The sequence below is a fragment of the Camellia sinensis genome, chromosome 14 (assembly GCF_055761805.1).
Source record: "Camellia sinensis isolate YWXY chromosome 14, ASM5576180v1, whole genome shotgun sequence".
Lineage (NCBI taxonomy): Eukaryota > Viridiplantae > Streptophyta > Magnoliopsida > Ericales > Theaceae > Camellia > Camellia sinensis.
Genome location: NC_138974.1, coordinates 145,780,756 through 145,801,650, shown reverse-complemented (window position 1 = coordinate 145,801,650; position 20,895 = coordinate 145,780,756).

Below are 20,895 nucleotides of genomic sequence, written 5' to 3'. Positions count from 1 at the left end.
GCATGGCAGGCTGCTGGCCTTGGCCTTGGCATGGCATGCTGCTGGCTTTGGCAGGCCTGCCTTGGCCGTGGCATGGCATGCTGCTGGCCTTGGCCTTGGCATGGCATGCTGCTGGCCTTGGCTGGGCTGCCTTGGCCGTGGCATGGCATGCTGCTGGCCTTGGCCTTGGCATGGCATGCTGCTGGCTTTGGCTGGGCTGCCTTGGCCGTGGCATGGCATGCTGCTGGCCTTGGCCTTGGCATGGCATGCTGCTGGCTTTGGCTGGCCTCCCTTGGCCGTGGCATGGCTTGCTGCTGGCCTTGGCCTTGGCATGGCATGCTGCTGGCTTTGGCTGGGCTGCCTTGGCCGTGGCATGGCATGCTGCTGGCCTTGGCCTTGGCATGGCATGCTGCTGGCTTTGGCTGGGCTGCCTTGGCCTTGGCATGGCATGCTGCTGGCCTTGGCTTGGCATGGCATGCTGCTGGCTTTGGCTGGCCTGCCTTGGCCGTGGCATGGCAAGCTGCTGGCCTTGGCCTTGGCATGGCATGCTGCTGGCCTTGGCCTTGGCATGGCATGCTGCTGGCCTTGGCCTTGGCATGGCATGCTGCTGGCTTTGGCTGGGCTGCCTTGGCCGTGGCATGGCATGTTGCTGGCCATGGCCTTGGCATGGCATGCTGCCGGCTTTGGCTGGGCTGCCTTGGCCGTGGCATGGCATGCTGCTGGCCTTGGCCTTGGCATGGCATGCTGCTGGCTTTGGCTGGGCTGCCTTGGCCTTGGCATGGCATGCTGCTGGCCTTGGCTTGGCATGGCATGCTGCTGGCTTTGCCTGGCCTGCCCTGGCCGTGGCATGGCATGCTGCTGGCCTTGGCCTTGGCATGGCATGCTGCTGGCTTTGGCTGGGCGGCCTTGGCCGTGGCATGGCATGCTGCTGGCCTTGGCCTTGGCATGGCATGCTGCTGGCTTTGGCTGGGCCGCCTTGGCCGTGGCATGGCATGCTGCTGGCCTTGGCCTTGGCATGGCATGCTGCTGGCTTTGGCTGGGCTGCCTTGGCCTTGGCATGGCATGCTGCTGGCCTTGGCTTGGCATGGCATGCTGCTGGCTTTGGCTGGCCTGCCTTGGCCGTGGCATGGCATGCTGCTGGCCTTGGCCTTGGCATGGCATGCTACTGGCCTTGGCCTTGGCATGGCATGCTGCTGGCCTTGGCCTTGGCATGGCATGCCGCTGGCTTTGGCTGGCCTGCCTTGGCCGTGGCATGGCATGCTGCTGGCCTTGGCCTTGGCATGGCATGCTGCTGGCTTTGGCTGGGCTGCCTTGGCCGTGGCATGGCATGCTGCTGGCCTTGGCCTTGGCATGGCATGCTGCTGGCTTTGGCTGGGCTGCCTTGGCCTTGGCATGGCATGCTGCTGGCCTTGGCTTGGCATGGCATGCTGCTGGCTTTGGCTGGCCTGCCTTGGCCGTGGCATGGCATGCTGCTGGCCTTGGCCTTGGCATGGCATGCTGCTGGCTTTGGCTGGGCTGCCTTGGCCGCGGCATGGCATGCTGCTGGCCTTGGCCTTGGCATGGCATGCTGCTGGCTTTGGCTGGGCTGCCTTGGCCGCGGCATGGCATGCTGCTGGCCTTGGCCTTGGCATGGCCTGCTGCTGGCTTTGGCTGGGCTGCCTTGGCCTTGGCATGGCATGCTGCTGGCCTTGGCTTGGCATGGCATGCTGCTGGCTTTGGCTCGCCTGCCTTGGCCGTGGCATGCCATGCTGCTGGCCTTGGCCTTGGCATGGCATGCTGCTGGCTTTGGCTGGCCTGCCTTGGCCGTGGCATGGCATGCTGCTGGCCTTGGCCTTGGCATGGCATGCTGCTGGCTTTGGCTGGGCTGCCTTGGCCGTCGCATGCCATGCTGCTGGCCTTGGCCTTGGCATGGCATGCTGCTGGCTTTGGCTGGGCTGCCTTGGCCGTGGCATGGCATGCTGCTGGCCTTGGCCTTGGCATGGCATGCTGCTGGCTTTGGCTGGGCTGCCTTGGCCTTGGCATGGCATGCTGCCGGCCTTGGCTTGGCATGGCATGCTGCTGGCTTTGGCTGGCCTGCCTTGGCCGTGGCATGGCATGCTGCTGGCCTTGGCCTTGGCATGGCATGCTGCTGGCCTTGGCTGGGCTGCCTTGGCCTTGGCATGGCATGCTGCTGGCCTTGGCTTGGCATGGCATGCTGCTGGCTTTGGCTGGCCTGCCTTGGCCGTGGCATGGCATGCTGCTGGCCTTGGCCTTGGCATGGCATGCTGCTGGCTTTGGTTGGCCTGCCTTGGCCGTGGCATGGCATGCTGCTGGCCTTGGCCTTGGCATGGCATTCTGCTGGCTTTGGCTGGGCTGCCTTGGCCGTGGCATGGCATGCTGCTGGCCTTGGCCTTGGCATGGCATGCTGCTGGCTTTGGCTGGGCGGCCTTGGCCTTGGCATGGCATGCTGCTGGCCTTGGCTTGGCATGGCATGCTGGTGGCTTTGGCTGGCCTGCCTTGGCCGTGGCATGGCATGCTGCTGGCCTTGGCCTTGGCATGGAATGCTGCTGGCTTTGGCTGGGCTGCCTTGGCCGTGGCATGGCATGCTGCTGGCCTTGGCCTTGGCATGGCATGCTGCTGGCTTTGGCTGGGCTGCCTTGGCTTGGCATGGCATGCTGCTGGCCTTGGCCTTGGCATGGCATGCTGGTGGCTTTGGCTGGCCTGCCTTGGCCGTGGCATGGCATGCTGCTGGCCTTGGCCTTGGCATGGAATGCTGCTGGCTTTGGCTGGGCTGCCTTGGCCAAGGCATGGCATGCTGCTGGCCTTGGCCTTGGCATGGCATGCTGCTGGCTTTGGCTGGGCTGCCTTGGCCTTGGCATGGCATGCTGCTGGCCTTGGCTTGGCATGGCATGCTGCTGGCTTTGGCTGGCCTGCCTTGGCCGTGGCATGGCATGCTGCTGGCCTTGGCCTTGGCATGGCATGCTGCTGGCTTTGGCTGGGCTGCCTTGGCCGCGGCATGGCATGCTGCTGGCCTTGGCCTTGGCATGGCATGCTGCTGGCTTTGGCTGGCCTGCCTTGGCCGTGGCATGGCATGCTGCTGGCCTTGGCCTTGGCATGGCATGCAGCTGGCTTTGGCTGGGCTGCCTTGGCCTTGGCATGGCATGCTGCTGGCCTTGGCTTGGCATGGCATGCTGCTGGCTTTGGCTTGCCTGCCTTGGCCGTGGCATGGCATGTTGCTGGCCTTGGCCTTGGCATGGCATGCTGCTGGCTTTGGCTGGGCTGCCTTGGCCGTGGCATGGCATGCTGCTGGCCTTGGCCTTGGCATGGCATGCTGCTGGCTTTGGCTGGGCTGCCTTGGCCTTGGCATGGCATGCTGCTGGCCTTGGCTTGGCATGGCATGCTGCTGGCTTTGGCTGGCCTGCCTTGGCCGTGGCATGGCATGCTGCTGGCCTTGGCCTTGGCATGGCATGCTGCTGGCTTTGGCTGGGCTGCCTTGGCCGTGGCATGGCATGCTGCTGGCCTTGGCCTTGGCATGGCATGCTGCTGGCTTTGGCTGGGCTGCCTTGGCCGTGGCATGGCATGCTGCTGGCCTTGGCCTTGGCATGGCATGCTGCTGGCTTTGGCTGGGCTGCCTTGGCCTTGGCATGGCATGCTGCTGGCCTTGGCTTGGCATGGCATGCTGCTGGCTTTGGCTGGCCTGCCTTGGCCGTGGCATGGCATGTTGCTGGCCTTGGCCTTGGCTTGGCATGCTGCTGGCTTTGGCTGGGCTGCCTTGGCCGTGGCATGCCATGCTGCTGGCCTTGGCCTTGGCATGGCATGCTGCTGGCTTTGGCTGGGCTGCCTTGGCCGTGGCATGGCATGCTGCTGGCCTTGGCCTTGGCATGGCATGCTGCTGGCTTTGGCTGGGCTGCCTTGGCCTTGGCATGGCATGCTGCTGGCTTGGCTTGGCATGGCATGCTGCTGGCTTTGGCTGGCCTGCCTTGGCCGTGGCATGGCATGCTGCTGGCCTTGGCCTTGGCATGGCATGCTGCTGGCTTTGGCTGGGCTGCCTTGGCCTTGGCATGGCATGCTGCTGGCCTTGGCTTGGCATGGCATGCTGCTGGCTTTGGCTGGCCTGCCTTGGCCGTGGCATGGCATGCTGCTGGCCTTGGCCTTGGCATGGCATGCTGCTGGCTTTGGCTGGCCTGCCTTGGCCGTGGCATGGCATGCTGCTGGCCTTGGCCTTGGCATGGCATTCTGCTGGCTTTGGCTGGGCTGCCTTGGCCGTGGCATGGCATGCTGCTGGCCTTGGCCTTGGCATGGCATGCTGCTGGCTTTGGCTGGCCTGCCTTGGCCGTGGCATGGCATGCTGCTGGCCTTGGCCTTGGCATGGCATGCTGCTGGCTTTGGCTGGGCTGCCTTGGCCGGGGCATGGCATGCTGCTGGCCTTGGCCTTGGCATGGCATGCTGCTGGCTTTGGCTGGGCTGCCTTGGCCGCGGCATGGCATGCTGCTGGCCATGGCCATGGCATGGCATGCTGCTGGCTTTGGCTGGGCTGCCTTGGCCTTGGCATGGCATGCTGCTGGCTTTGGCTTGCCTGCCTTGGCCGTGGCATGGCATGCTGCTGGCCTTGGCCTTGGCATGGCATGCTGCTGGCTTTGGCTGGCCTGCCTTGGCCGTGGCATGGCATGCTGCTGGCCTTGGCCTTGGCATGGCATGCTGCTGGCTTTGGCTGGGCTGCCTTGGCCGTGGCATGGCATGCTGCTGGCCTTGGCCTTGGCATGGCATGCTGCTGGCTTTGGCTGGGCTGCCTTGGCCGTGGCATGGCATGCTGCTGGCCTTGGCCTTGGCATGGCATGCTGCTGGCTTTGGCTGGGCTGCCTTGGCCGTGGCATGGCATGCTGCTGGCCTTGGCCTTGGCATGGCATGCTGCTGGCTTTGGCTGGGCTGCCTTGGCCTTGGCATGGCATGCTGCTGGCCTTGGCTTGGCATGGCGTGCTGCTGGCTTTGGCTGGCCTGCATTGGCCGTGGCAAGGCATGCTGCTGGCCTTGGCCTTGGCATGGCCTGCTGCTGGCTTTGGCTGGGCTGCCTTGGCCTTGGCACGGCATGCTGCTGGCCTTGGCTTGGCATGGCATGCTGCTGGCTTTGGCTGGCCTGCCTTGGCCGTGGCATGGCATGCTGCTGGCCTTGGCCTTGGCATGGCATGCTGCTGGCTTTGGCTGGCCTGCCTTGGCCGTGGCATGGCATGCTGCTGGCCTTGGCCTTGGCATGGCATGCTCCTGGCTTTGGCTGGGCTGCCTTGGCCGTGGCATGGCATGCTGCTGGCCTTGGCCTTGGCATGGCATGCTGCTGGCTTTGGCTGGGCTGCCTTGGCCGTGGCATGGCATGCTGCTGGCCTTGGCCTTGGCATGGCATGCTGATGGCTTTGGCTGGGCTGCCTTGGCCGTGGCATGGCATGCTGCTGGCCTTGGCCTTGGCATGGCATGCTGCTGGCTTTGGCTGGGCTGCCTTGGCCGTGGCATGCCATGCTGCTGGCCTTGGCCTTGGCATGGCATGCTGCTGGCTTTGGCTGGGCTGCCTTGGCCTTGACATGGCATGCTGCTGGCCTTGGCTTGGGATGGCATGCTGCTGGCTTTGGCTTGGCATGGCATGCTGCTGGCTTTGGCTGGCCTGCCTTGGCCGTGGCATGGCAGGCTGCTGGCCTTGGCCTTGGCATGGCATGCTGCTGGCTTTGGCAGGCCTGCCTTGGCCGTGGCATGGCATGCTGCTGGCCTTGGCCTTGGCATGGCATGCTGCTGGCTTTGGCTGGGCTGCCTTGGCCGTGGCATGGCATGCTGCTGGCCTTGGCCTTGGCATGGCATGCTGCTGGCTTTGGCTGGCCTGCCTTGGCCGTGGCATGGCTTGCTGCTGGCCTTGGCCTTGGCATGGCATGCTGCTGGCTTTGGCTGGGCTGCCTTGGCCGTGGCATGGCATGCTGCTGGCCTTGGCCTTGGCATGGCATGCTGCTGGCTTTGGCTGGGCTGCCTTGGCCTTGGCATGGCATGCTGCTGGCCTTGGCTTGGCGTGGCATGCTGCTGGCTTTGGCTGGCCTGCCTTGGCCGTGGCATGGCAAGCTGCTGGCCTTGGCCTTGGCATGGCATGCTGCTGGCCTTGGCCTTGGCATGGCATGCTGCTGGCTTTGGCTGGGCTGCCTTGGCCGTGGCATGGCATGGTGCTGGCCATGGCCTTGGCATGGCATGCTGCTGGCTTTGGCTGGGCTGCCTTGGCCGTGGCATGGCATGCTGCTGGCCTTGGCCTTGGCATGGCATGCTGCTGGCTTTGGCTGGGCTGCCTTGGCCTTGGCATGGCATGGCATGGCATGCTGCTGGCTTTGCCTGGCCTGCCCTGGCCGTGGCATGGCATGCTGCTGGCCTTGGCCTTGGCATGGCATGCTGCTGGCTTTGGCTGGGCTGCCTTGGCCGTGGCATGGCATGCTGCTGGCCTTGGCCTTGGCATGGCATGCTGCTGGCTTTGGCTGGGCTGCCTTGGCCGTGGCATGGCATGCTGCTGGCCTTGGCCTTGGCATGGCATGCTGCTGGCTTTGGCTGGGCCGCCTTGGCCTTGGCATGGCATGCTGCTGGCCTTGGCTTGGCATGGCATGCTGCAGGCTTTGGCTGGCCTGCCTTCGCCGTGGCATGGCATGCTGCTGGCCTTGGCCTTGGCATGGCATGCTACTGGCCTTGGCCTTGGCATGGCATGCTGCTGGCCTTGGCCTTGGCATGGCATGCCGCTGGCTTTGGCTGGCCTGCCTTGGCCGTGGCATGGCATGCTGCTGGCCTTGGCCTTGGCATGGCATGCTGCTGGCTTTGGCTGGGCTGCCTTGGCCGTGGCATGGCATGCTGCTGGCCTTGGCCTTGGCATGGCATGCTGCTGGCTTCGGCTGGGCTGCCTTGGCCTTGGCATGGCATGCTGCTGGCCTTGGCTTGGCATGGCATGCTGCTGGCTTTGGCTGGCCTGCCTTGGCCGTGGCATGGCATGCTGCTGGCCTTGGCCTTGGCATGGCATGCTGCTGGCTTTGGCTGGGCTGCCTTGGCCGGGGCATGGCATGCTGCTGGCCTTGGCCTTGGCATGGCATGCTGCTGGCTTTGGCTGGGCTGCCTTGGCCGCGGCATGGCATGCTGCTGGCCTTGGCCTTGGCATGGCATGCTGCTGGCTTTGGCTGGGCTGCCTTGGCCTTGGCATGGCATGCTGCTGGCCTTGGCTTGGCATGGCATGCTGCTGGCTTTGGCTTGCCTGCCTTGGCCGTGGCATGCCATGCTGCTGGCCTTGGCCTTGGCATGGCATGCTGCTGGCTTTGGCTGGCCTGCCTTGGCCGTGGCATGGCATGCTGCTGGCCTTGGCCTTGGCATGGCATGCTGCTGGCTTTGGCTGGGCTGCCTTGGCCGTGGCATGCCATGCTGCTGGCCTTGGCCTTGGCATGGCATGCTGCTGGCTTTGGCTGGGCTGCCTTGGCCGTGGCATGGCATGCTGCTGGCCTTGGCCTTGGCATGGCATGCTGCTGGCTTTGGCTGGGCTGCCTTGGCCTTGGCATGGCATGCTGCTGGCCTTTGCTTGGCATGGCATGCTGCTGGCTTTGGCTGGCCTGCCTTGGCCGTGGCATGGCATGCTGCTGGCCTTGGCCTTGGCATGGCATGCTGCTGGCTTTGGCTGGGCTGCCTTGGCCTTGGCATGGCATGCTGCTGGCCTTGGCTTGGCATGGCATGCTGCTGGCTTTGGCTGGCCTGCCTTGGCCGTGGCATGGCATGCTGCTGGCCTTGGCCTTGGCATGGCATGCTGCTGGCTTTGGCTGGGCTGCCTTGGCCGTGGCATGGCATGCTGCTGGCCTTGGCCTTGGCATGGCATGCTGCTGGCTTTGGCTGGCCTGCCTTGGCCGTGGCATGGCATGCTGCTGGCCTTGGCCTTGGCATGGCATGCTGCTGGCTTTGGCTGGGCTGCCTTGGCCTTGGCATGGCATGCTGCTGGCCTTGGCTTGGCATGGCATGCTGCTGGCTTTGGCTTGCCTGCCTTGGCCGTGGCATGGCATGCTGCTGGCCTTGGCCTTGGCATGGCATGCTGCTGGCTTTGGCTGGGCTGCCTTGGCCGTGGCATGGCATGCTGCTGGCCTTGGCCTTGGCATGGCATGCTGCTGGCTTTGGCTGGGCTGCCTTGGCCTTGGCATGGCATGCTGCTGGCCTTGGCTTGGCATGGCATGCTGCTGGCTTTGGCTGGCCTGCCTTGGCCGTGGCATGGCATGCTGCTGGCCTTGGCCTTGGCATGGCATGCTGCTGGCTTTGGCTGGGCTGCCTTGGCCGTGGCATGGCATGCTGCTGGCCTTGGCCTTGGCATGGCATGCTGCTGGCTTTGGCTGGGCTGCCTTGGCCGTGGCATGGCATGCTGCTGGCCTTGGCCTTGGCATGGCATGCTGCTGGCTTTGGCTGGGCTGCCTTGGCCTTGGCATGGCATGCTGCTGGCCTTGGCTTGGCATGGCATGCTGCTGGCCTTGGCTTGGCATGGCATGCTGCTGGCTTTGGCTGGCCTGCCTTGGCCGTGGCATGGCATGCTGCTGGCCTTGGCCTTGGCATGGCATGCTGCTGGCTTTGGCTGGCCTGCCTTGGCCGTGGCATGGCATGCTGCTGGCCTTGGCCTTGGCATGGCATGCTGCTGGCTTTGGCTGGGCTGCCTTCGCCGTGGCATGCCATGCTGCTGGCCTTGGCCTTGGCATGGCATGCTGCTGGCTTTGGCTGGGCTGCCTTGGCCGTGGCATGGTATGCTGCTGGCCTTGGCCTTGGCATGGCATGCTGCTGGCTTTGGCTGGGCTGCCTTGGCCTTGGCATGGCATGCTGCTGGCCTTGGCTTGGCATGGCATGCTGCTGGCTTTGGCTGGCCTGCCTTGGCCGTGGCATGGCATGCTGCTGGCCTTGGCCTTGGCATGGCATGCTGCTGGCTTTGGTTGGCCTGCCTTGGCCGTGGCATGGCATGCTGCTGGCCTTGGCCTTGGCATGGCATTCTGCTGGCTTTGGCTGGGCTGCCTTGGCCGTGGCATGGCATGCTGCTGGCCTTGGCCTTGGCATGGCATGCTGCTGGCTTTGGCTGGGCTGCCTTGGCCTTGGCATGGCATGCTGCTGGCCTTGGCTTGGCATGGCATGCTGCTGGCTTTGGCTGGCCTGCCTTGGCCGTGGCATGGCATGCTGCTGGCCTTGGCCTTGGCATGGCATGCTGCTGGCTTTGGCTGGGCTGCCTTAGCCGTGGCATGGCATGCTGCTGGCCTTGGCCTTGGCATGGCATGCTGCTGGCTTTGGCTGGGCTGCCTTGGCCGCGGCATGGCATGCTGCTGGCCTTGGCCTTGGCATGGCATGCTGCTGGCTTTGGCTGGGCTGCCTTGGCCTTGGCATGGCATGCTGCTGGCCTTGGCTTGGCATGGCATGCTGCTGGCTTTGGCTTGCCTGCCTTGGCCGTGGCATGCCATGCTGCTGGCCTTGGCCTTGGCATGGCATGCTGCTGGCTTTGGCTGGCCTGCCTTGGCCGTGGCATGGCATGCTGCTGGCCTTGGCCTTGGCATGGCATGCTGCTGGCTTTGGCTGGGCTGCCTTGGCCGTGGCATGCCATGCTGCTGGCCTTGGCCTTGGCATGGCATGCTGCTGGCTTTGGCTGGGCTGCCTTGGCCGTGGCATGGCATGCTGCTGGCCTTGGCCTTGGCATGGCATGCTGCTGGCTTTGGCTGGGCTGCCTTGGCCTTGGCATGGCATGCTGCTGGCCTTTGCTTGGCATGGCATGCTGCTGGCTTTGGCTGGCCTGCCTTGGCCGTGGCATGGCATGCTGCTGGCCTTGGCCTTGGCATGGCATGCTGCTGGCTTTGGCTGGGCTGCCTTGGCCTTGGCATGGCATGCTGCTGGCCTTGGCTTGGCATGGCATGCTGCTGGCTTTGGCTGGCCTGCCTTGGCCGTGGCATGGCATGCTGCTGGCCTTGGCCTTGGCATGGCATGCTGCTGGCTTTGGTTGGCCTGCCTTGGCCGTGGCATGGCATGCTGCTGGCCTTGGCCTTGGCATGGCATTCTGCTGGCTTTGGCTGGGCTGCCTTGGCCGTGGCATGGCATGCTGCTGGCCTTGGCCTTGGCATGGCATGCTGCTGGCTTTGGCTGGGCTGCCTTGGCCTTGGCATGGCATGCTGCTGGCCTTGGCTTGGCATGGCATGCTGCTGGCTTTGGCTGGCCTGCCTTGGCCGTGGCATGGCATGCTGCTGGCCTTGGCCTTGGCATGGCATGCTGCTGGCTTTGGCTGGGCTGCCTTGGCCGTGGCATGGCATGCTGCTGGCCTTGGCCTTGGCATGGCATGCTGCTGGCTTTGGCTGGCCTGCCTTGGCCGTGGCATGGCATGCTGCTGGCCTTGGCCTTGGCATGGCATGCTGCTGGCTTTGGCTGGGCTGCCTTGGCCTTGGCATGGCATGCTGCTGGCCTTGGCTTGGCATGGCATGCTGCTGGCTTTGGCTTGCCTGCCTTGGCCGTGGCATGGCATGCTGCTGGCCTTGGCCTTGGCATGGCATGCTGCTGGCTTTGGCTGGGCTGCCTTGGCCGTGGCATGGCATGCTGCTGGCCTTGGCCTTGGCATGGCATGCTGCTGGCTTTGGCTGGGCTGCCTTGGCCTTGGCATGGCATGCTGCTGGCCTTGGCTTGGCATGGCATGCTGCTGGCTTTGGCTGGCCTGCCTTGGCCGTGGCATGGCATGCTGCTGGCCTTGGCCTTGGCATGGCATGCTGCTGGCTTTGGCTGGGCTGCCTTGGCCGTGGCATGGCATGCTGCTGGCCTTGGCCTTGGCATGGCATGCTGCTGGCTTTGGCTGGGCTGCCTTGGCCGTGGCATGGCATGCTGCTGGCCTTGGCCTTGGCATGGCATGCTGCTGGCTTTGGCTGGGCTGCCTTGGCCTTGGCATGGCATGCTGCTGGCCTTGGCTTGGCATGGCATGCTGCTGGCTTTGGCTGGCCTGCCTTGGCCGTGGCATGGCATGCTGCTGGCCTTGGCCTTGGCATGGCATGCTGCTGGCTTTGGCTGGGCTGCCTTGGCCGTGGCATGGCATGCTGCTGGCCTTGGCCTTGGCATGGCATGCTGCTGGCTTTGGCTGGGCTGCCTTGGCCGTGGCATGGCATGCTGCTGGCCTTGGCCTTGGCATGGCATGCTGCTGGCTTTGGCTGGGCTGCCTTGGCCTTGGCATGGCATGCTGCTGGCCTTGGCTTGGCATGGCATGCTGCTGGCCTTGGCTTGGCATGGCATGCTGCTGGCTTTGGCTGGCCTGCCTTGGCCGTGGCATGGCATGCTGCTGGCCTTGGCCTTGGCATGGCATGCTGCTGGCTTTGGCTGGCCTGCCTTGGCCGTGGCATGGCATGCTGCTGGCCTTGGCCTTGGCATGGCATGCTGCTGGCTTTGGCTGGGCTGCCTTGGCCGTGGCATGCCATGCTGCTGGCCTTGGCCTTGGCATGGCATGCTGCTGGCTTTGGCTGGGCTGCCTTGGCCGTGGCATGGTATGCTGCTGGCCTTGGCCTTGGCATGGCATGCTGCTGGCTTTGGCTGGGCTGCCTTGGCCTTGGCATGGCATGCTGCTGGCCTTGGCTTGGCATGGCATGCTGCTGGCTTTGGCTGGCCTGCCTTGGCCGTGGCAAGGCATGCTGCTGGCCTTGGCCTTGGCATGGCATGCTGCTGGCTTTGGTTGGCCTGCCTTGGCCGTGGCATGGCATGCTGCTGGCCTTGGCCTTGGCATGGCATTCTGCTGGCTTTGGCTGGGCTGCCTTGGCCGTGGCATGGCATGCTGCAGGCCTTGGCCTTGGCATGGCATGCTGCTGGCTTTGGCTGGGCTGCCTTGGCCTTGGCATGGCATGCTGCTGGCCTTGGCTTGGCATGGCATGCTGCTGGCTTTGGCTGGCCTGCCTTGGCCGTGGCATGGCATGCTGCTGGCCTTGGCCTTGGCATGGCATGCTGCTGGCTTTGGCTGGGCTGCCTTGGCCGTGGCATGGCATGCTGCTGGCCTTGGCCTTGGCATGGCATGCTGCTGGCTTTGGCTGGCCTGCCTTGGCCGTGGCATGGCATGCTGCTGGCCTTGGCCTTGGCATGGCATGCTGCTGGCTTTGGCTGGGCTGCCTTGGCCTTGGCATGGCATGCTGCTGGCCTTGGCTTGGCATGGCATGCTGCTGGCTTTGGCTTGCCTGCCTTGGCCGTGGCATGGCATGCTGCTGGCCTTGGCCTTGGCATGGCATGCTGCTGGCTTTGGCTGGGCTGCCTTGGCCGTGGCATGGCATGCTGCTGGCCTTGGCCTTGGCATGGCATGCTGCTGGCTTTGGCTGGGCTGCCTTGGCCTTGGCATGGCATGCTGCTGGCCTTGGCTTGGCATGGCATGCTGCTGGCTTTGGCTGGCCTGCCTTGGCCGTGGCATGGCATGCTGCTGGCCTTGGCCTTGGCATGGCATGCTGCTGGCTTTGGCTGGGCTGCCTTGGCCGTGGCATGGCATGCTGCTGGCCTTGGCCTTGGCATGGCATGCTGCTGGCTTTGGCTGGGCTGCCTTGGCCGTGGCATGGCATGCTGCTGGCCTTGGCCTTGGCATGGCATGCTGCTGGCTTTGGCTGGGCTGCCTTGGCCTTGGCATGGCATGCTGCTGGCCTTGGCTTGGCATGGCATGCTGCTGGCTTTGGCTGGCCTGCCTTGGCCGTGGCATGGCATGCTGCTGGCCTTGGCCTTGGCATGGCATGCTGCTGGCTTTGGCTGGCCTGCCTTGGCCGTGGCATGGCATGCTGCTGGCCTTGGCCTTGGCATGGCATGCTGCTGGCTTTGGCTGGGCTGCCTTGGCCGTGGCATGCCATGCTGCTGGCCTTGGCCTTGGCATGGCATGCTGCTGGCTTTGGCTGGGCTGCCTTGGCCGTGGCATGGCATGCTGCTGGCCTTGGCCTTGGCATGGCATGCTGCTGGCTTTGGCTGGGCTGCCTTGGCCTTGGCATGGCATGCTGCTGGCCTTGGCTTGGCATGGCATGCTGCTGGCTTTGGCTGGCCTGCCTTGGCCGTGGCATGGCATGCTGCTGGCCTTGGCCTTGGCATGGCATGCTGCTGGCTTTGGCTGGGCTGCCTTGGCCTTGGCATGGCATGCTGCTGGCCTTGGCTTGGCATGGCATGCTGCTGGCTTTGGCTGGCCTGCCTTGGCCGTGGCATGGCATGCTGCTGGCCTTGGCCTTGGCCTTGGCATGGCATGCTGCTGGCTTTGGTTGGCCTGCCTTGGCCGTGGCATGGCATGCTGCTGGCCTTGGCCTTGGCATGGCATTCTGCTGGCTTTGGCTGGGCTGCCTTGGCCGTGGCATGGCATGCTGCTGGCCTTGGCCTTGGCATGGCATGCTGCTGGCTTTGGCTGGGCTGCCTTGGCCGGGGCATGGCATGCTGCTGGCCTTGGCCTTGGCATGGCATGCTGCTGGCTTTGGCTGGGCTGCCTTGGCCGCGGCATGGCATGCTGCTGGCCTTGGCCTTGGCATGGCATGCTGCTGGCTTTGGCTGGGCTGCCTTGGCCTTGGCATGGCATGCTGCTGGCCTTGGCTTGGCATGGCATGCTGCTGGCTTTGGCTTGCCTGCCTTGGCCGTGGCATGCCATGCTGCTGGCCTTGGCCTTGGCATGGCATGCTGCTGGCTTTGGCTGGCCTGCCTTGGCTTTGGCAGGGCATGCTGCTGGCCTTGGCCTTGGCATGGCATGCTGCTGGCTTTGGCTGGGCTGCCTTGGCCGTGGCATGGCATGCTGCTGGCCTTGGCCTTGGCATGGCATGCTGCTGGCTTTGGCTGGGCTGCCTTGGCCGTGGCATGGCATGCTGCTGGCCTTGGCCTTGGAATGGCATGCTGCTGGCTTTGGCTGGCCTGCCTTGGCCGTGGCATGGCATGCTGCTGGCCTTGGCCTTGGCATGGCATGCTGCTGGCTTTGGCTGGGCTGCCTTGGCCGTGGCATGCCATGCTGCTGGCCTTGGCCTTGGGGCTGGGCTGCCTTGGCTGCGGTTGTCATCACTAGACGTGCGTTGCGTGCGAAGGCGTGCAAAGGCGTGCGCGACCATGCGCGCAACACGCGCACCGTGGTCAAAAAGACCACGCGCGCGGTATTCGCACAGGCCACGCTGCCCACGCCGCCGGCATGCCAGGCCAGGCTGCCCTGGCCGGCTGCATGCCAGGCCGCCCAGGCCGTGCTGCCCAGGCCGGCTGCATGCCAGGCCGCCCAGGCCGTGCGCATGCCATGCCGTGCTGCCCAGGCCGGCTGCATGCCAGGCCGCCCAGGCCGTGCGCATGCCATGCCGTGCTGCCCAGGCCGGCTGCATGCCAGGCCGCCCAGGCCGTGCGCATGCCATGCCGTGCTGCCCACGCCACGGGCATGCCAGCCCGGCTGCATGCCAGGCCGCCCAGGCCGTGCGCATGCCATGCCGTGCTGCCCACGCCGCGCGCATGCCAGGCCGCCCACGCCCGCGCGCATGCCACGCCATGCTGCTCTAGGCCGCGCCCAAGGCCGCGGTCCAGGCTGCGCAAGGCCGCGCCCAGGCCGCGCAAGGCCGCGCAAGGCCGCGCCCAGGCCGCGCAAGGCCGCGCCCAGGCCGCGCCCGAGCCGCCCAAGGCCGCCCAAGGCCGCGGTCCAGGCCGCCCAAGGCCGCGGCCGAGCCGCCCCAGGCCGCAGCCCAGGCCGCGGTCGAGCCGCAGTGCATGTAACCCAAGGCCGCAGCCCAGGCCGCGCCCAACATGGGGCGTACCTGACACTGCCTTGCCCTGGGCAAGGGAGGTGCCCCCCCCTTATAATAGCCTGTTAAGCCCTTTTCAATCTGGCAGGAGGAAACATCAAGCATGTTCGAGGAGTCATAATGGGGTTTTTTTAAAAAGTAATGGTTTTTTGCCAAAACTTTCAACATGAAAGTTGTAGGAAATAATTTAATACACCATAAAAAAAATTAAAAAAAATATTTTTTTACCGGAAATATTTTATTTTAATTTATTTCGATTTTAATACTTTAAAAATAATAAAAATTAATAAAAATGGTCAAAAAATTATGGAAAAATTCCAATAATTAAAGGATGATTCACTAGTAATTATAGAAATTATTAAATTATTTTTTCATTTTTTTTATTTTATTTTGATTTTTTTTGCCAAATAAGGACTTTAAAAATTCGAAAACCTCAAGGAAAATTGCAAAAAAATAGGGAATGACATTTAAAATTGATTGTAGTGCATTTTTAATTGTGTTGCACGGTTTGGATAAGATTATAAAAGAATCATGTTCAAAAAGATCGATCAAGGCGGTGGCATGCCATGGCCTTGGCCTTGGCCTTTGCCCGCGGCCTTGGCCTTGGCCTTGGCCATGCCTTGCACAGGGACTTGGCCTTGCCCACTGCCTTGGCCTTGGCCTTGGCCATGGCATGGCATGCTCGCCGAGGCCGTGGCATGCCTTGCTGCTAGCCAAGGCCGTGGCGTGGCATGCTCGCCGAGGCCGTGGCATGCCTTGCTGCTAGCCAAGGCCGTGGCGTGGCATGCTCGCCCAGCCCGTGGCATGCCATGCTCGCCCAGCCCGTGGCACGCCATGTTGGCCCAAGGCATTGGCATGGCATGCCGGCCAAGGCATGCTGGCCAACGCTGCACAAGGCGGTGCCATGGCATGGCATGCTGACCAAGACCGTGCCATGGCATGTTGGGCGACGCCGTAGCAAGGCATGCGGGCCGAGGCCGTGGCATGGCATGTTGGGCGACGCCGTAGCAAGGCATGCGGTCCGAGGCCGTGGCAAGACATGCGGGCCGTGGCATGGCATGGCATGCGGGCCGAGGCCGTGGCAGAACATGTTGGTCAAGGCTAAGGCATGGAACGCCGGGCAACGCGGTGGCATGGCATGCTGGGCAACGCGGTGGCAAGGCATGCGGGCCGGGGCCGTGGCATGGCATGTTGGGCAACGTCGTAGCAAGGCATGCGGGCCGAGGCCGTGGCATGGCATGCGGGCCGAGGCCGTGGCATTGCATGTTTGGCGACGCCGTCGCAAGGCATGCGGGCCGAGGCCGTGGCATGGCATGTTGGGCGACGCCGTAGCAAGGCATGCGGGCCGAGGCCGTGGCATGGCATGCGGGGCGAGGCCGTGGCATGGCAAGTTGGGCGACGTCGTGGCAAGGCATGCTGGCCGAGGCTGTGGCAAGGCATGCGGGCCGAGGCCGTGGCAAGGCATGCGGGCCGAGGCCGTGGCGTGGCATGCGGGCCGAGGCCGTGGCTTGTCATGCGGGCCGAGGACGTGGCTTGGCATGCGGGCCGAGGCCGTGGCATGTCATGCGGGCCGAGGCCGTGGCATGGCATGCGGGCCGAGGCCGTGGCATGGCATGCGGGCCGAGGCCGTGGCATGGCATGCGGGCCGAGGCCGTGGCATGGCATGTTGGGCGACGCCGTGGCAAGGCATGCGGGCCGAGGCCGTGGCATGGCATGTTGGGCGACGCCGTCGCAAGGCATGCGGGCCGAGGCCGTGGCATGGCATGCGGGCCGTGGCCGTGGCATGGCATGCGGGCCGAGGCCGTGGCATGGCATGTTTGGCAACGCCGTGGCAAGACATGCGGGCCGTGGCATGGCATGGCATGCGGGCCGAGGCCGTGGCATGGCATGTTGGGCAACGCCGTGGCAAGGCATGCGGGCCAAGGCCGTGGCATGGCATGCGGGCCGAGGCCGGGGCATGGCATGCGGGCCGAAGCCGTGGCATGTCATGCGGGCCGAGGCCGTGGCATGGCATGCGGGCCGAGGCCGTGGCATGGCATGCGGGCCGAGGCCGTGGCATGGCATGCGGGCCGAGGCCGTGGCATGGCATGTTGGGCGACGCCGTAGCAAGGCATGCGGGCCGAGGCCGTGCCTCGACATGTTGGCCAAGGCTAAGGCATGGCACGCCGGGCAACGCGGTGGCATGGCATGCAGGGCAACGCGGTGGCAAGGCATGCGGGCCGAGGCCGTGGCATGGCATGTTGGGCAACGCCGTAGCAAGGCATGCGGGCCGAGGCCGTGGCATGGCATGCGGGCCGTGGCCGTGGCATGGCATGTTGGGCGACGCCGTGGCATGGCATGCGGGCCGAGGCCGTGGCATGGCATGTTTGGCAACGCCGTGGCAAGACATGCGGGCCGTGGCATGGCATGGCATGCGGGCCAAGGCCGTGGCATGGCATGTTGGGCAACGCCGTGGCAAGGCATGCGGGCCGAGGCCGTGGCATGGCATGCGGGCCGAGGCCGTGGCATGGCATGCGGGCCGATGCCGTGGCATGGCATGTTGGGCGACGCCGTGGCAAGGCATGCGGGCCGAGGCCGTGGCATGGCATGTTGGGCAACGCCGTCGCAAGGCATGCGGGCCGAGGCCGTGGCATGGCATACGGGCCGTGGCCGTGGCATGGCATGTTGGGCGACGCCGTGGCATGGCATGCGGGCCGAGGCCGTGGCATGGCATGTTTGGCAACGCCGTGGCAAGACATGCGGGCCGTGGCATGGCATGGCATGCAGGCCGAGGCCGTGGCATGGCATGTTGGGCAACGCCGTGGCAAGGCATGCGGGCCGAGGCCGTGGCATGGCATGCGGGCCGAGGCCGTGGCATGGCATGTTGGGCGACGCCGTCGCAAGGCATGCGGGCCGAGGCCGTGGCATGGCATGCGGGCCGAGGCCGTGGCATGTCATGCGGGCCGAGGCCGTGGCATGGCATGCGGGCCGAGGCCGTGGCATGGCATGTTGGCCGACGCCGTGGCAAGGCATGCGGGCCGAGGCCGTGCCTCGACATGTTGGCCAAGGCTAAGGCATGGCACGCCGGGCAACGCGGTGGCGTGGCATGCAGGGCAACGCGGTGGCAAGGCATGCGGGCCGAGGCCGTGGCATGGCATGTTGGGCAACGCCGTAGCAAGGCATGCGGGCCGAGGCCGTGGCATGGCATGCGGGCCGAGGCCGTGGCATGGCATGCGGGCCGTGGCCGTGGCATGGCATGTTGGGCGACGCCGTGGCATGGCATGCGGGCCGAGACCGTGGCTTGGCATGTTTGGCATCGCCGTGGCAAGACATGCGGGCCGTGGCATGGCATGGCATGCGGGCCGAGGCCGTGGCATGGCATGTTGGGCAACGCCGTGGCAAGGCATGCGGGTCGAGGCCGTGGCATGGCATGCGTGCCGAGGCCGTGGCATGTCATGCGGGCCGAGGCCGTGGCATGGCATGCGGGCCGAGGCCTTGGCATGGCATGCGGGCCAAGGCCGTGGCATGGCATGTTGGGCGACGCCGTAGCAAGGCATGCGGGCCGAGGCCGTGCCTCGACATGTTGGCCAAGGCTAAGGCATGGCACGCCGGGCAACGCGGTGGCATGGCGTGCTGGGCAACGCGGTGGCAAGGCATGCGGGCCGAGGCCGTGGCATGGCATATTGGGCAACGCCGTAGCAAGGCATGCGGGCCGAGGCCGTGGCATGGCATGCGGGCCGAGGCCGTGGCATGGCATGTTGGGCGACGCCGTGGCATGGCATGCGGGCCGAGGCCGTGGCATGGCATGTTTGGCAACGCCGTGGCAAGACATGCGGGCCGTGGCATGGCATGGCATGCGGGCCGAGGCCGTGGCATGGCATGTTAGGCAACGCCGTGGCAAGGCATGCGGGCCGAGGCCGTGGCATGGCATGCGGGCCGAGGCCGTGGCATGTCATGCGGGCCGAGGCCGTGGCATGGCATGCGGGCCGAGGCCTTGGCATGGCATGCGGGCCGAGGCCGTGGCATGGCATGTTGGGCGACGCCGTAGCAAGGCATGCGGACCGAGGCCGTGCCTCGACATGTTGGCCAAGGCTAATGCATGGCACGCCGGGCAACGCGGTGGCATGGCATGCTGGGCAACGCGGTGGCAAGGCATGCGGGCCGAGGCCGTGGCATGGCATGCTGGGCAACGCCGTAGCAAGGCATGCGGGCCGAGGCCGTGGCATGGCATGCGGGCCGTGGCCGTGGCATGGCATGTTGGGTGACGCCGGGGCATGGCATGCGGGCCGAGGCCGTGGCATGGCATGTTTGGCAACGCCGTGGCAAGACATGCGGGCCGTGGCATGGCATGGCATGCGGGCCGAGGCCGTGGCATGGCATGTTGGGCAACGCCGTGGCAAGGCATGCGGGCCGAGGCCGTGGCATGGCATGCGGGCCGAGGCCGTGGCATGTCATGCGGGCCGAGGCCGTGGCATGGCATGCGGGCCGAAGCCGTGGCATGGCATGCGGGCCGAGGCCCTGGCATGGCATGCGGGCCGTGGCCGTGGCATGGCATGTTGGGCGACGCCGTAGCAAGGCATGCGGGCCGAGGCCGTGGCATGGCATGCGGGCCGAGGCCGTGGCATGGCATGTTGGGCGACGCCGTAGCAAGGCATGCGGGCCGAGGCCGTGGCTCGACATGTTGGCCAAGGCTAAGGCATTGCACGCCGGGCAACGCGGTGGCATGGCATGCTGGGCAACGCGGTGGCAAGGCATGCGGGCCGAGGCCGTGGCATGGCATGTTGGGCAACGCCGTGGCAAGGCATGCGGGCCGAGGCCGTGGCATGGCATGCGGGCCGAGGCCGTGGCATGTCATGCGGGCCGAGGCCGTGGCATGGCATGCGGGCCGAGGCCGTGGCATGGCATACGGGCCGAGGCCGTGGCAAGGCATGCGGGCCGAGGCCGTGGCATGGCATGTTGGGCAACGCCGTGGCAAGGCATGCGGGCCGAGGCCGTGGCATGGCATGCGGGCCGAGGCCGTGGCATGTCATGCGGGCCGAGGCCGTGGCATGGCATGCGAGCCGAGGCCGAGGCCTGGGCATGGCATGCGGGCCGAGGCCGTGGCATGGCATGTTGGGCGACGCCGTAGCAAGGCATGCGGGCCGAGGCCGTGCCTCGACATGTTGGCCAAGGCTAAGGCATGGCACGCCGGGCAACGCGGTGGCATGGCATGCTGGGCAACGCGGTGGCAAGGCATGCGGGCCGAGGCCGTGGCATGGCATGTTGGGCAACGCCGTAGCAAGGCATGCGGGCCGAGGCCGTGGCATGGCATGCGGGCCGTGGCCGTGGCATGGCATGTTGGGCGACGCCGGGGCATGGCATGCGGGCCGAGGCCGTGGCATGTCATGCGGGCCGAGGCCGTGGCATGGCATGCGGGCCGAGGCCGTTGCAAGGCATGCGGGCCAAGGCCGTGGCATGTCATGCGGGCCGAGGCCGTGGCAAGGCATGCGGGCCGAGGCCGTGGCATGGCATGCGGGCCGAGGCCGTGGCATGGCATGCGGGCCGAGGCCGTGGCATGGCATGTTGGGCGACGCCGTAGCAAGGCATGCGGGCCGAGGCCGTGGCATGGCATGCGGGCCGAGGCCGTGGCATGGCATGTTGGGCGACGCCGTAGCAAGGCATGCGGGCCGAGGCCGTGCCTCGACATGTTGGCCAAGGCTAAGGCATGGCACGCCGGGCAACGCGGTGGCATGGCATGCTGGGCAACGCGGTGGCAAGGCATGCGGGCCGAGGCCGTGGCATGGCATGTTGGGCAACGCCGTAGCAAGGCATGCGGGCCGAGGCCGTGGCATGGCATGCGGGCCGTGGCCGTGGCTTGGCATGTTGGGCGACGCCGGGGCATGGCATGCGGGCCGAGGCCGTGGCATGTCATGCGGGCCGAGGCCGTGGCATGGCATGCGGGCCGAGGTCGTTGCAAGGCATGCGGGCCGAGGCCGTGGCATGTCATGCGGGCCGAGGCCGTGGCAAGGCATGCGGGCCGAGGCCGTGGCTTGGCATGCGGGCCGAGGCCGTGGCATGGCATGTTGGGCGACGCCGTAGCAAGGCATGCGGGCCGAGGCCGTGGCATGGCATGCGGGCCGAGGCCGTGGCATGGCATGTTGGGCGACGCCGTAGCAAGGCATGCGGGCCGAGGCCGTGGCATGGCATGCGGGCCGAGGCCGTGGCATGGCATGTTGGGCGACGCCGTAGC